Below are 6,179 nucleotides of genomic sequence, written 5' to 3' on the forward strand. Positions count from 1 at the left end.
CAAGTTTAAGGTGGTAGTGTGCTATAGTCACGCTGAGGCGAGGAAGGTTGCTTTGTCGCAGCACCATTTCATTGGTGACGTGATCAAAGTACCAGATCTTCATTATCCTTTGAAGGCAGCGTTGATGGAAGACGTCCACCTTCCTGGTAATACTGGCTGACACTTTCCACGTTTCAGAAGCGTACATTGCCATTGGGATGATGATTGAGGCATGCAGACGAAGCTTGATGTTGATCGAGATTGACCAGCTATTTCACATTTAAGATAAGAGATAAGATAAGACTTTATTGATCCCACAACGGGGAAATGTTTGCGTCACCTCAGCTCAGGTACAGATATATGAAGGAAATACAAAAATACAAATAAGTACAATCAATGAAAAAAGTAAGATTTGTTGGAATACCACTGAGGCTTTGCCAGCGCGGCTCTTCACATCGGCGTCTGCATCTCTGCCCCAAACGATGACGCTGCTGAGGTAATGCGAACCTCTCAACCACCTCGAGGTCTTGCCCACCGGTCTTGATCTTAGGCATACCGGCCTGGTCGCCGACGTGCATGGTTTTTGATTTCTCAGCACTGATGGGAAGTCTGACTTTTCCCGCTTCTCTGGCCATTCTCGCCCAGCAGGGATATCCGCAAAATCAAGGTCGGTGAGTCGACTGTTCCTGTCCAATTTGATGCCTGCATCTGACTTGACCGGGGCTTTCTTCATGATGAAGTTGAGTGCCATTAGATCACAGGTGTCGAACTCCAGGCCTCGAGGGCCTTTAGATGTGATCCAACACAGCTGATTTAAATGGCTAAATTACCTCCTCAACATGTCTTGAAGTTCTCCAGAAGCCTGGAAATGAACTAATCATTTGATTCAGGTGTGTTGAGGGGGTGGGCAAAGATTCCCAAAGATGAAGGAGGTGAAGAGTAGACAGGTACGTTTAAGGTTAATTTGTACTTTTCCAGGAAACCAGCAGAGTTTTCTCGAATCACAGTTCGTTTTTTTATGCTTTTTTCAGCTGGACAAGAACAAGGTCAGGAAGGCTTAAAGGTAAGATAATCACTGGAGTTGAGTCTGATTACCACATTACCACAAGGGCAAAAACAATCTAGCAAGGAGTGGAAGTATCAGCTAGCCTTTTATTTTCAAAAGGTGATGAGTTAATGGAAAACAGGTGCGCACACTGGCTCAGCGACAGGAACACCCCACTCCGGGGCGAGGTCAGGCACCAAGGCCTACCCAACTCCACCTGAGAGCACAGAGAGAGAGGAAGCTGGAGAGCCAGCCTTGTAGAAACATGGCAGCCTGTAAATGTTAAGACACTGAGAGAAAAGGTTCAGGCTGAAGCTGAATGTTATAATTGGCTGTTAACATTTTCTAAAAGCAAACTTTTCTGTACCAAAGGCAAAACGGAGGACACAAAAAGCACGTTGTAAACATCTCATACAACAGCAATTATTTCTAAGTTTTCATTTAAAAAAAACGTCAGTTTGCTTTATTCACTTATACAACAATTTGTTTATGTTTTCTGCAAAATTAAAACGTATAACTTGGACTGGAGACCTGCAGGGAGTTCCACACTAAGGAAACAGAGGAGGCAATGAGCCTTAACTTCAAACCCTATTACACAGGAGTCTTTGCTAACGCACACTACAGCCACTGGCTGTTGCAGAGCTCGCCCAAATGGAAAATGAGACTTGAGAAATTTGCCCTATTTTCCTTCTTCCTCCCTCGATACGCTGGAAGTAATTAATATGGAAAGAAAATAAACGTAATGAGATAAAATTTCAAAATCCCACAGAGACCATTTCATGATCTGTGTAAAGGAGATTTAATGATTTTTGCTCTGTGATGTGAAAGAAAGGAACGGAAGAAAACGTCTAGAAATAGATGTTTTCAATAAATGTTTTGTGTCAGATAGTGTAGACAGAGCCCATGAGGCTCCTGTTGGATCACTGTGGACGTCCACATCTGTTGCAGTTCCTTCAGCATCTGTTACATTTCTATCTTCTCACTTTGCTGTTGTTGCTGCCAGCTCTGGTTCTTGCATTGCCTTCTTACCTGCACTGATTGATTTCTAACCCATGATCGCCCTGTACACTACTGTCGCCACATGGTTGCGTCTGCTCGCTGTCCCACCTTGCATTTGGACTTTCCCAAGAGCACATTGACACAGCTTGATTCCTGTCTGCTGTGGTACACTCCCCCCTTCATGAATCTGTTCTTGTGCTGCCATGATGAAAGCCCCTGATCTATCCTTCTGGCCAGTCTTCTCTAGCCACTGGTAGTCTTTTTTAATCTCAGCCACTTTCTCGAGCTGTCATTGGTGTCTCTTCTTCCTCATCATCTCTTCTCCTGTCTGAGGCACCCTTGAAGCTGTTCGTCCTGGGATACCATCTTCCTGATGTATTCAGGGAAGCTCCTTGTTTCATCCATGGACAGTGACTCTGACACTCACTAATAAAGCTCTCATTTTGTTATGCATAGAGTGCCACGCTGCTGGAATTTGGATGTGAGCCTTATATTCCATATATTCCATAACATCACTGGCTCTCATGGGTATCTCATGACTAGTAGGGCATGCATGTAGATGACTGGGGTCCTATAGCAGATTTGAATATGGATTGATCTGTGCATGAAGCGCTTTTCTTTTTCCCCAGTGCAACTTTTAAAAGTTCTTCCTCTCCCTCAGACTATTTTTAATTCTGCTAGATTTCTTTCTGCTAAACTTTGATCATTTCTGTCACTGTGACTAACATTCCTGCTTCCTGATCATGGCTCACCTGGACTGATACTCCTCAACTGAACATCCTTCTGTAACATATGATCCATATGACTTTCCTTCTGTGTACAGCAGCCACTTATCTGTCATGACAGTGTGAATTGGATTCCACCCAAAAGAAACAATTCAACAGTACAAATAAAACAGTATGACTTCCACTGTGGGATACAACTCAAACATTATTGATGGAGTACTCATCCATGTCATCTCACACCTGCAACACATCAGCTTTTAAATGGCTAAGCTTTCCTGTTTGCCTGTTGTTTCTTTACAAATCTAGATAATAGAAAACCTAGCATCGGGACTACAAGCAGACAACAAATGGACATTTGTAAGCTTCTAGTACCAAACGTCTTGTTCCTCGTCCTGCATATTAATATGGAGATATCTAATTGTTGAAATGAAAGGCCTGCTGATGTGTACAAATGAAAAAAACAAGGTCATACCACTTGTTCAGTAATCCACAGAAACCAAAAACCCATTAGCAGTGCTCCTTCCTGTCTCTAGCAAACAAAGGGGTGAAAATATTGTGCCTGTAGGCTGGCAAAGCTTTCATAATATTGCATGTGCTCGTGTGTGTTCCACATGTACTGTGTTCAGCTCTTTTCCATCAGTCCTAATTCAGTAACTGCATACAGTGATGATGTATAGAAATTAAACCTAGTTCGTGACACTGTGTGACATAAAGCAAGCACAATGTCTCGTAACAATTTTCTTGTCTCCACAATATTTTGTACGGTACAAATTCAGCAAATATATGTACGTGTACAAAAACAGGGCTGAGGCAGATCATGCTGCAACAGCTCATTTATTATAAGCACACAAATGGTTTTAGCAACAAACCAACACTAAGCCTAGAAAGTGTGTGTGGATGGATTTCATGCACTTGCACAACAAATGAATGACCGAGAGCAAGCTTAATTAAGCAAGTGTATTTGCGGTTTAATTAGCTTTCTCATGGGTGTAGTGCTTTGTATCTCATTGGCAAGTTCCACAGGAAACAAAGCAAACATATCCAGTCATAAATAAAGTCTCCATCTTTTTTCTCTGCGTTATGTTACAGGATTTTGATGTCTTGTGTACTTGCACATGCATCCTTACAGTTTTTTTGCGTTATGGAGCCAGTGGACTTTATCTTAGAGCATCTGACTGCGATATTCTGATCAGTGCATACAATGAATAAAAGAAAAAGTAAACTGGGAACATTGTAGTAAAATCAGGGTCTGTAATCAAGAATCTTGTGAAAAATGTGAAACCACTCACAAAGATGTAAAAAATGTTTGCAATAAGGCATCAGTTCACCTGGGGCGGCAAAACCTGATACAAAGATGCTTCTGCATGAAGTGAGATCCTTGTGAAAACTTCAGGCATATACCTAACAAACAGACATAGACAAGATAGAAGATGAGAAGCTAAACTGAGGACAGGCACGCAGCACAGTGCATGCTTCCATGTGTACAGTAAAAAGAAAGAAACTAATGTCATCTTTCCACAAAGCTCTTTATTCTCTGTTATACTCATCGTATTATCATGTAATTATTGTACAGTGTATTTCACACATGCATGTTTATCCTCTGTGACCACAAAGTCAAGACAAATTTCATTATTTTTTAAAAATACTGTTCATTTCCTTTTCCTGCTCCTCCTCTCTTCCCTTCTCCCCCCGTCTTCTCTCCCTCTTCTCCCTCTTTCTGCAAAGTAGGTCACCATCACATTGACTCCACTTCCAATCTATCATTTGTGGAGTAGCATGTAATTGCTCTTTAATCTTGACACCACTCATGCAGCAAGTTGAGTCGTAGCTGTGTGCGAGTTTCACAGTGTGTGTGTGTGTGTGTTGTATGCAAAGACATCTGACGTAGGGTCTACTAATGAAAGGTTAATCCCTCTCAAATATCCAAGCCTTGCACGCTCCTCTGATGGGTAAGATCAGATCATCTGGGTGGCGAGGGCCAGCCGGTGAACAGGCTGTGAAAAGGGCAGCGAGCGCAGGGTAAGACAGGATCAGGAGAGAGGACGTTATCATTAAAGAGCATCAGTGAAGGGTTTTAGCGGCACACAGAGTGACTTTCTATGCCACACTACGCCAAGACAGTGAAGCTAAGAGGATAGACTTACATCATATGTCTGGGTTCAGATACGATTACTGCTGTGAATGTTCAGTGAACTTTGCTGAAAAGCTCTTGCCTGAAATAAAACCTATTTTTTAATACGCTGGAGAACCTGCAAAAGATTACTGAGAGATCTCAGTGGACTTTATCTTTCAGTGTGAGGACAATTATATCAATGTGCCCTCATAAGAATGACATCATCTGACAAAACAGGCATTTGGATTATGAAGGTTTACTCAGATTTGTGCACACGCACTGTTTGGGATGATGCCCAGTGTGTCCTTTGGCGTGAGGGTTTTGACCCAGCAGCTGCCCCAGTACTGGACACAGGACAGCTAATGGCCACGTCACATAATAAAATACACAACTCTATAGGGTCAAACGAATGTGTGCAGCTTGTACAAGAACAGGTTTGACTTCTGTGGATGGTTTCCCACTTCATAACAACTGTATTCATTGTATATGTTGTCCATAATGGATGTTAGATTGGCTAATATCCTTCTCCTCCTCTATGTGATCTAGAGCACCAGCCAGGACAGAACCAGGCTTCGCCAGTCTATAAAGTCATTTGCGGTCTCTGCTCTTGCTGCCACCTCCCCGGCAGACAACTGTATAAAAGACTGTGGAAGCTATCACTGTGTCATAAAATATCCTTAGCAATGTCGTGCACACCCCAGAAGACCTCAACCCATCCAGCAGATGACTGGGCTGACTTTGACCCTTCTTGTAACTGTTGTGACTGTTTTTTGTTCCAGTTTATTATTAAGAAGATGGCTCAGGATTCTGTATCTGTCCACCACCTCGATGTCCAGACCGTGTTCACCTGTGCAATCAGTGTTGGCTTTCTCGTCAAGCCAACCAACATCAACTGATGCAGGGGGTTGAGTTCACACCACATGACAAAGTCAGTGATGATCTTGTCATCCCAGCTCTCATACCTGACAAGCTCTCCTAGGTGAATGTGCTTGCTTCCATCTGCAGGTGGATCACTGACTTCCTGTCTGACAGGAAGTAGCATGTGAGACTGGCTATGCATGTCACAGACTTTCAGTGCATCAGCATCAGTTGCCTTCAGGGATCTGTACTTTATCCCCTGCTCTTCTCCCTTTACACCAACTGCTGCATCTCTAGACACCAGTCTGTCAAACTCCAGAACTTTGCAGATGACGCCACACTCACCAGGCTCATCTCAGGTGGAGATGAATTTGGCTATGGGAGGGACGTTGACAACGTGGTGACCAGGTGCAGTGACAACAGCACTGTGACAAAACAGTGTTAGTGGACTTCAGGTTAA

At 43.1% G+C, this 6,179-nt stretch overlaps 1 long non-coding RNA gene across 2 annotated transcripts; it reads left to right on the forward strand.

Moving 5' to 3' along the window:
- The first annotated feature begins 859 nt into the window (after positions 1 to 859).
- On the forward strand, positions 860 to 5,855 carry LOC102208972 (uncharacterized). 2 transcript variants are annotated; one of them, XR_001290341.1, is made up of 3 exons: positions 860 to 926; positions 1,011 to 1,042; positions 5,408 to 5,855. It is a non-coding gene; the product is annotated as an uncharacterized LOC102208972 (long non-coding RNA). The 2 variants fall into 2 exon arrangements; XR_311673.1 differs by having other exon boundaries at positions 5,641 to 5,855.
- Positions 5,856 to 6,179: the final 324 nt, after the last annotated feature.

Source organism: Pundamilia nyererei, unplaced genomic scaffold (genome assembly GCF_000239375.1).
Source record: "Pundamilia nyererei isolate P.nyererei 1_Seehausen unplaced genomic scaffold, PunNye1.0 scaffold00038, whole genome shotgun sequence".
NCBI classification, from domain to species: domain Eukaryota; kingdom Metazoa; phylum Chordata; class Actinopteri; order Cichliformes; family Cichlidae; genus Pundamilia; species Pundamilia nyererei.